We start from the raw sequence: 9,776 nt of genomic DNA, 5'->3' as shown, positions 1-9,776 counted from the left end.
GGGCGTTGCACAGACCGAACGGCATGACGAGGTACTCAAAAAGGCCGAACCTGGTCTTAAAGGCGGTCTTCCACTCGTCTCCGTCCCTCATGCGCACCAGATGGTATGCCCCTTTCAAATCCAACTTTGTGTAGATACGAGCTTTCTTGACCTGTTCCAGAAGTACACTGATGAGAGGCAAGGGGTACCGATTTTTTATGGTTATCGCATTCAATGCCCTAAAGTCCACACAGGCTCTCAGCTCCCCATTAGCCTTCGGGATGAAGAAGAGTGGCGAGGCGGCCGGAGACTTGGACGGGCGGATGAATCCTAGCTTGAGGAGTTTATCCAGGTACTCCCGGAGATGCACGTTTTCAGGCTCCGTCAGGGCATACAGCCTGCCGCTGGGAACGCTGGCCCCTGGCACCAGGTCGATCTGGCAGTCAAACTGTCTATGTGGTGGTAGCACTTCCGCCTTCACCTCATCAAATACATCCTCAAAACTGTGATAAGCCTGGGGGAGAGCCACATCTTTTTCTGCCGCTGTAGCCACCGTCTGACTCCCGCTCTCATCTGCGTCAAGGGATTCCGTTCTTATTCCACAATGCAGGATGCAATACGGTGACGTCATTTCGATGCGATGTGTTGGCCAATCCACAAAGGGGTTGTGTTTCTGTAGCCACGGCAATCCCAATATGACGCCATATTGGGGCGCTCGGATGATGTTAAAATCGATTTGTTCCAAATGGTTCCTCCCATATCTCATCGGAAGGACCCCCGTGTGCTGTCCGATGGGCCCAGTCACCAATCGCCTTCCGTCTACCGCATAGACGTCTTCGGGTACTGCTTTGGGAAGAAGCACTAGCCCTAGCCTGCATGCCTCGTTGTGGTCCATAAACATGCCAGTGGCCCCTGAATCCACCATGGCCACAACGGGTATCCACTGGTCATGCACTCCCACGTGCACCGTGATAAACAGGTGTCGTTGTCCCTTAGTGACCGAGTTGGAAAGTGAAGGGATGGATGAGTGACTCCGAGATGCCCCTTCTCTGGTCTTGGAGTCCTCTAGTTTTCCGCCGGTATGTCCACCACGGCTGTTACCGACCGGTTGGCCCGATAACGTGACGTCTTCGGTTTGGCAGGGCATTCACGTACGTAGTGGCCTTTTTTGCCACAATATAGGCACAATCCTTGTTTACGGCGTGACTCTTTCTCCGTGGCTGTGAGGCTCGCTCGTATTGCGCTGATGTCCATGGGTTCTCCCTTGGATGCGGTGGAAGTTTCAGGACTTCCCACCGTCACATAGGATGGAAGGGATTTTCCTTTTCTCCCATGATCCCCCTTTCTTTCACTTAGCCTATGTTCCAGCCGTAATACCAGGTTGATAAGGCCCTCACATGTCTCGGGTTGAGGGTCAATATGAGCCACGGCGTCCTTGAGCTCATCGCACAGCCCTTGATGGAAGAGCGCCGTCTGTTTAGCAACAGGCCACTTGGTTTCCGCAACCAGCCTTCGGAACGCGTTGAGATACTGCACCAGGTCGTTGGATCCCTGTCTCAACTCAAGCATTTCACGGTCCGCCGTGTACGAGTCAGCCCTTCTGTCGAATACCTTCAGGAATTCCTCGCGAAAAGCACCCCAATCACATAAGAGGGGGTCGTCCCTGCTCACCAGAGGTACGGCCCATTGTGCCGCGTTTCCAGCCAAATAGGATATAAGGAAAGCCACACGAGCCTGACTCGTGGGGAACGCCTTTGGTTTGCACGATAAATGTAGCGCCACTTGTGTGAGGAATACCTGCACTGTGTTAGGATCCCCACTGTACCTCTCTGGTGTTGCCAAGGGGATGGCTACCGGCATTTCCACTACAACCGCAGGGGTCTGGTTCGTGAGGGAGGTGCTGGGCGTGAGCGGGTCCAATTGGATAGCATCCAGTCTGGCTTTTACATCGGCTGTTTCTTGCCTAGAGGCAGCCACTTCAACTTGCATGGCCGCTAAAGCAGCCAGCACATCATCAAGTGTTGCCATGTCTGTTATCGACCGGGAGACAGTTAGTGTTATTACGGTCGGATATTTTGTAACGCCCTGAACGTCTCAGGATCGTTTAACAGACACGACAATGAGGACGCAACCACTTGTGAAGGGTTAGTTCTTTTAATGAAGGCAAATAAAATACAAAGAACAAACAAAAGTTATAGTCACTGGAATCCTCCAGGCTAAGTACGTTACCAGCCCACAGCACGGATGGTCCTAACCGTCCTCTGCATATACGCCGATCCCGGCGTATGCCAACAGAGGGCAGAAATGAAATGGCCGACAATGCCAATCGGTAGGCTGTGAGGGGCACGAAGAGTGTTGGGGAGAATCGAGGAGTCAGGGAAACACCCAGCCGGGGTCTCTACCTGAAGGGAGCAGCCGCTCAACCTCTTCCTCAGACTGCACCGGGACGCGGAGTCACCTCCTGGTGATGCGTCACCGATACCCCAATCACAAGCAAGAAGACTGAACCGAGAGCAGCCGCTCGATCGATCCTGTGGACTTCCGAGTCTGTAACGCGGCAAACACCTCCTGGTGTGCGTTACAGCTGGCAGTCCCTGTGTCTCTGGTCGGGCTGGGAGTTACGACTCCAACCAGCAAAAGCGCCACTGCGCTTGGACTCAGCCGAGTCAAAAAGCGAAGCTCACTGGTTGACCGGTAGAGCTTCCGGGTCCTTCACAGGTGACGATGGGGCAAGACACGGCCCAGGGAGTAACGACTCGACCTACCTCCGTTCTTGCCTTACTGGAGCACCACTCCGGAACACTGCTCTTCACGAAGCAGGTACGTCGGTGTAAACACAATATCCGACAGCCTTGTACCTCCCGGTTCCTCCCTTTATAGGGCGTGTTTTCCTTGAGTTATGTAACAGCTCTCCTGTTTACATAAGGGCGTGTTTCCCTTGAGTTATGTAACAGCTCTCCTGTTTACATAAGGGCGTGTTTCCCTTGAGTTATGTAACAGCTCTCCTGTTTACATAAGGGCGTGTTTCCCTTGAGTTATGTAACAGCTCTCCTGTTTACATAAGGGCGTGTTTCCCTTGTATGACAGGAATTCTTGACACCCACTGACTTTGGGGGACGCACTGGACAGTGCAGGCCCTCTCCAAAGCAGTTATCCACTTGTGGATGTCGTCCCCTTGTTTAAAGGGGGGCACTATTTTACTCAGGTGTCTAGTATCTATACCCCTGTCTTTCTCTCTAATGAGAATGCTGCCACCAGTGGGATCTAACCCACTTAATTTCTGCCTTCGGGCTAAGGCAAGTCTTTCTTTGGCGAGGGCAAGTTCTTCCCGCTCGATCCTCAGATTGACCTCCCTCATCTTCGCTTCATGCTCCCTTCTCTGAGGGGACGTCATTCCTCTCTGAGAAGATGCCTGAGAGACATGTGTACAAACAGATCTGTTAGAGCCTCTGGAGAGAGACCTAGCTCGTCCGTTCCCAACGTTAGGCCTGCTTGAGCGTGGGGCCGGGGCTCCCCCGGTTCCATTCTCATGCCTGCTTAAGTTGGTCCTCGTAAGCCTGCCGACTACCACTGGACATTTGTTTACCTCGTCTCCTGATAACTCCTCCTCGTCTTCCTCCTCTGTATGGAGGTCGAGGTCCGGGTCACCAAGGGTTCCCTCTAAGGGAGGCATGTTCCCATCAGCATTGGGGGGACCTGTGTTAGAGGACCTCCTAGCATCGTATGTCTCTAAGAGACCTATCAGAAATGCGATGGTAGGGTTAGAACCCTGGTTTAGCTTCCTGGAGGCACACAGTTGTCTCATCTCCTTGAAGCTAAGAGCTGCATATCGTGACACGACCTGTGGAGGGTCACTGACCACTAAGGGAGTCTCTGCAGACTCTCCGTGGACCGACATGCTTTCTAGTGAGGTGTAAGTGATGCACCTACCTACACTATTTGTTTACCTACTGATCCCTTGCTAAGAGTTGTAGTCAGGGTGTGCTAAGCCCTGTTACACTACTACAGCTGGTTCAGTAGAACTCAGAGTATTCTAAGTTAAGTTATATGTACCTGGGTACTTATGTGATCTTTCACTTTGATATTCTTAGGATACGTGTGTGGTAACCAACAGCAAGCTCAAATCCCAACCGCTGCTCACCAATGTGAGAAGTTGGCCTGATATGTAGTGCTCACTATTCTAGTGATCACTATGTATCATTCCAAACGACCCTTATTGATGATTGGTTGTAAGTCAACCTTATAGACCAGCTATCCTAGTAGCGTGGATACGAGCAGTCTTTAGGCTAAACTCTAGAGGGCGTGTTAAGCCAGCTGTTTACCATCACATATACCCCTTGAACACCAAGTGAAAGGACACCACACAAGCTGTTATGAAAATAAAGGATATTTATTTATAACAAGACTACCCTGGCTCTTTATGAGTCAGGGAGCTAAGCACACTACAAAACTCTTATGAAAATACTTCTGGTTGCACAATTTACACAAATGCCCGAAGGGCACGGAACCAGTCCACTGCAAGTGGAATGGGAGAGGTTAGAAAGTTTAAAGTGACTGATTCCGGAGGAATCCGATCAGTGGGACTAAACGAAAAAGGAACTGGACACTTGTAGAGTGAACCTACGGTGGAGCACCGAGATGCTCGAGTTACCTAGCCCAGAGGCTGCGACTGCGTGGGGTTCAGCAAGATGTCGGGAGTCCTCGTTGTAGTCTCAGGAGCCTGAAAGAAGAAGTTGCTGGCAGGCGACCAGTGTCGATGTTCAGAGAGATCCAAGCCTGGATCGGTGATGAAGGAAACCTGAAAGCAGAGGGGACTCAGTTCTCAACCGCTAGCCAGCGATCGTGTGGGTACCAGGAAGGTACCGGCTGAAGTCACCTCGACCAGGTGAGTGGATGACGTCGGACTCGGCTGTTCCTTGGACCAGGAGGCGCGGCGGCGACCCGGAGGGAGGGCGAGCTGTCCCACGAAGGTGTCTGCTGTCGATGATGCTGGGCCCAGGAATGGGGCAGCAGGTCTTGGCAGTGGCAAACCCACGCGGTGGAGTCAAGATGGCGTCGGGAGTGGACCAGGAGGGTCCGAGGTACTCCTCTGTTGAAGGGGAGCAAGAGCCAGTCTGGAGCAACCAGACCAGTGATGAAAGTCTGTCGTGGTGCGTCGTGAAGAGGGCCACAAGCCGGTCGGCGAGTGGTCGGACAACGCGGTGAGCAGTAAGGAGCAGAAGGGCCCCCACGCAGATCTCGTGGATGCTGGGGAGGCAGACTTCGGTGCTGGAGCCGCTCAGGGTTAGGGCTTCTCAAACCCTAGGTGCACTCACTCGAGGGTCCCTCGGTGGGCGTGCTAGATAAGCGTCGTGCAGGTTCTGAAGATGGCCGGCCCCGCGGGTCTCGTCACACCTACGAATCTCAGCTGAGCTGATGATGTAGGTAGAGGTCAGAGATGGCAGGGAACCCGGGTCTCGTCGAGCTGGGCAGTCTTGATCCGTGGGAGAGACGTGCAGCAAACCGCAAGCGCTTAGGTGGTGCCTGCTGGTGCAGGGTGGCTACTCCTTAGCCACAAGGGAGAGTCTTCAGAAATAGTCAAGAGTTCCTTTCGTGGAAAGTAGTTCAAGATTCAGAATTATCCAATTTGGGAAGGGGACCCGCTCCCACCTTTATTCTAGGAAAAAGGGGCTGGCCCGTGACTAGGTCCTACCTATGGGTGGGACCAGGAGGGGGGTGGTTACACCCCTATCCTTTGTCCGGCTTCGCCCCAGCTCAGGGGCTGGTGTGCCCCCGAAACTGGTTTGAGCCGGGCTATGCACAGTGAGCACCGGGGTGCCACTTGCAATCACCTTCCTTTCAGCCCTGCCTACCTGGGATACACAAACCCTGTCTGGGATGGTGCTAACACCGCCCTTGGCAGGAACCCTTTGTCCAAGCTCCCCTCGCTGGAAGGTCTCCCAGCAGCAGGGGGTCAGACTTGTGTCTGGTGGCAGCATCCATTTTGTGATGCTGAGGCTTGAGTCAACTTTTAACCGGGGTTCAAGGTTACTTCCATGTCGTGTCCCTCTAGAAGGGTGGAATGCTAACCCCGTCGCCGGAACTGGCGAGGGGTTCGTATTCCAATTCGTATGACACCTTACTCGACATGTTTGGGTGACGCGATGCCAAAGTTAGCAAATAACCGCGAGGATTATAATGCACTTTAAGGTAGTTGGCCCGCGTCACCATGGAACGGCTATTAGGATTTGGTTCCGCAAGCCGTCGACGGGCTCAGCTCGCGCTAGAGCACCATCTCACATGATTCCCAGCACTCTGCCTTCAGGATTGATAAGGCCTGCCATAGGAGTGACTGACAGGAATCCATGCGTCCATTTTAGGGTTAGGTATAGGAATACTACACCTACAGCAACGGGTGATTACACCACCTTGCCCCAGCTGTCGTGCAGCCAGTTGTGTCAGATTTGGGCGGCCATCCAGGGGTGGCACAATACATGCTGCAGCCCCTGGTAGGCCCTGGGTACACCGATGCCCTGGATACCTGTGGTATGCTGATACAGGGACTGATAACGCAGCCCAGTTCCAATTAGTGGATGCACCTAATGTACACGTGTTAATTTCGAGAGAGAACAGCTAGGCTGTGGGTCTGATTGGCAGGCCCGCAGCCAGGGAAAGTCGTAAACCAATGAAGCAAAAGCAAAAAAAATCTGGGTGATCATAGGATTGCAGACCCTACTCTCCTACACTTTCCTTTCTGCACCTCCTCCCCGCCCCATTTCTTGTCCGCCTCTTCAATATGAGGGTCCCAAATGTGTTCATGTAGACATACAGATCTGGGGGCTGACTTGTTTCTAAATATAATAATAGTGGTACACTGTTTTCTCCCTGTCGGTTACAGTATATGATTGGTAATTCACTTACTGCGAGAAGCTGTCAGACCGCTGATCAATGGTGGTTATTCCTCCTAATTTTCGTGGAGGTATATTGTTACGAATGGCCCGACACCACACTTCAGTGAATCTTTTGGTTTACCTGGAGGAAGATCTTTTTTTTAAATATAAAATGCCAGTTTTCTGATTTCAGTTTCCAAATCTTGTGAAGTTGTCAGACCACTTATCTATGGCGATCGTTCCTCCTTATTACGCGGAGGTGCTTTGTTATGAATGGCCCATCGCAGCATTTTAGTGAATCCTGTGATTGACTTGGGGACAGATCGTTATTTGATATAAAATGATTTTTTTTTTCGTAATTCCGTTTCCAATATTTGTATTTAACTAAATTTTCCTTAAACAAGAACTAAATCGCTTATGTTTGGCGGCCACTTTTCTTTCTTAATCTCTTAGAGGAGCATTAAGCTGTATATTCCTTCCCGTCAGTTTTTTTATGTCTTTTTGAAGCACTGGCTTTATTCAGTCATAAAGAGCCATTGCATGAAAGGAACTTTATTTGCTTCACTTAATGTTTGGGCGAGAATGCTGATTTTAACCGACCTTAGGCCGAAAAACAACACTAAGAAATGGCAACTGTGTTATCCTTCTTCTTCCGTCAACCTATATGGGTAAGATTCTAGTTCCGGGAATTATAGTCACGGATTGGGTGCTGCTAATTGGATGAGGCGGAGCTCTGTTTATTTACAGCGGTGGCGGGAAGTTCGATTTTGTGCACTAAGAGTGAGAATTAATCGTACTGCTTCGAGGTGAGAGGGTCTAGGCAGGGTAGCGCTTTGGACCTTTTGGTCTTTACATTGTGGGAAGTGGCTTTCTGGTTCTAAAGTATGTATCGAAAGTAGGAGGATGGTATTGCGAAGGCTTAATATATAATGTGGGCTGTCTTGGAAGGGGGTAGTAAATTTTGGGGCTATGGCAATTGATTTGAGCATGCTCGAGGGTCTCACCCACTAATCATTGTTTCTGCCTAGAGCACACCTTGCATACTTGGCTACTAACTTGGGAACTTGGCAAACTATTGTGTTGCACGATTAACATATTATGGAGTAGATTTACATACTATTGTTTCGAACGTGAAATGCGCCGGGACAGTTCCTTCATTCCCGATATGTTTAAGTATCTTGTGTCAATGACTGTGTCCTATCAAAGTCTAGAATCTGTTTTATATTGTGTGGAATGTCTTTATGTGGTCAATATGTTGAGTCGTTTGTGAGTATGTGAGTCTTAATTTATCACAAATCAGAGTGTATATATTAGTGTTATATGTAATTATGTGTATGTATGTATAGTTTTGGTTAGTCCTGTGTCTCAGTATTTGAATGTAATATTTGTGTTGTTTTTTACTCTTTCAGCCCTGATGAAGTTCCCAGTATGGGAATGAAACGCGTTGGCTGGAGTGTCTATCTCTGATGATTTTAACACAATCTGAAATAAAGAAATAATTTTTTCATCTACCTTTTGACTACTGGACTTTGTGAGCTGCACACCCCCATTGAACTTATAAACAATTTTTGATCTGGAGCACAGTGACGTCACGCAACGGCTGACGTTGGGGCAGTTTGCGCGGCTAGCTTACTAACTGGAACTGGCATGAGCAGCGGAACGAGTGGTCCGTCGTTGCTCCATTGGAAATGTATCACTATGTTATTCAGCACAGCGAGAGAAGAACTCAGAGCAATGCCATTACAGGTAAGTAGTTGCAGCATTACCTTCCTCATCATTCTTCCTCATCACAGTCCTGACACCTTGAGCTTTAGTCTCCTGACACACAGAATTCACCTTGTAGTAATAAAGCTTTTGACCCTATCAATATGGCTGTACCTCACTACCTGTGAGGTGACTGAAAATGAAGGGGTCACTACATAGAACATCCTATTTTGTTTCTGTCTGACTACTTGAGTCACTGATGGAGCAGGTAGTACAACATTTTGTATACCTCCTCTATTCTTGCATGAAAATACTAATTGAATAATCGATTAATTATAATATTATTAAGAGAGTGTTGCATGTATACTAAATCAACATTATTAAAACTTAAACCGCACGTGGGATTTGCTAATTGAATGGCTAAATAAATCTTATAACTAAAATCTGTACGCATATTAATAATAGTATATGTGATAATAGAATATTGCATGATATGTTGCTTTGTGACATTTGCATCTTCGTGGAGGATCGTATAAGGTGAATATAATGGCTTTAAATGTCGCTACACGCTAGATAAATACAAGCACATAGAGGGATTAGTAAGGGGTTAACATTAGAATCATCATTTCTATGTATTAATTATTCTTTTGTGTTTGTTTTGCTTAAGTTGGCATCTTGGCCTAAATTCAAAATGGCAGCTAACACCGCGTGCAGAAGTGGCCACCGTTTCGTGAGGCGCAGTCGATTGAGCATGCGCGAACAGTATTGTGAATTTCGTAGCGACCTTTGCTCATCGTGCTCCTGGTCAAGGATATGAATTTGGTAGCCAGCCAAGACAATAGAACAATCAACCTTAAGTAAACCGGAACAAGCCGACACTTGAGCGTACAAGTGACCTCACCCTTCGAACTGTACTGAGGGCCTGATTCACAGAACTAACTTAAGACAAAATCCTAAACTTACTACCATTTTGGTATTCACAGAAGGCACTTACGCATTTTGGTATTCACAGAAGGCACTTACTCATTTCGGTATTCACAGAAGTTAGGAGTCCTAACTTTAGGACTCCTAAATGCCTTCTGTGAATACCGAAAGTCTTAAAATTAGGATTTTTCTCAGTTTAGTAGTAGTATAGTTAGGACTCCTAACTTTGAACTCCTAACTTTAGGACTCCTAAATGCCTTCTGTGAATACCGAAAGTCTTAAAATTAGGATTTTTCTCAG

The 9,776-nt window shown here is 48.8% G+C and overlaps 1 long non-coding RNA gene across 1 annotated transcript; it reads left to right on the top strand.

The window, feature by feature from the left end:
• The first annotated feature begins 7,574 nt into the window (after positions 1 to 7,574).
• On the top strand, positions 7,575 to 9,534 carry LOC146821027 (uncharacterized). The gene is made up of 3 exons (XR_014962653.1): positions 7,575 to 7,654; positions 8,258 to 8,594; positions 9,220 to 9,534. It is a non-coding gene; the product is annotated as an uncharacterized LOC146821027 (long non-coding RNA).
• Positions 9,535 to 9,776: the final 242 nt, after the last annotated feature.

The sequence above is a fragment of the Triturus cristatus genome, chromosome 6, assembly GCF_964204655.1.
Source record: "Triturus cristatus chromosome 6, aTriCri1.1, whole genome shotgun sequence".
Taxonomy (NCBI): domain Eukaryota; kingdom Metazoa; phylum Chordata; class Amphibia; order Caudata; family Salamandridae; genus Triturus; species Triturus cristatus.
This window is presented reverse-complemented; position numbering and strand designations above follow the sequence as displayed.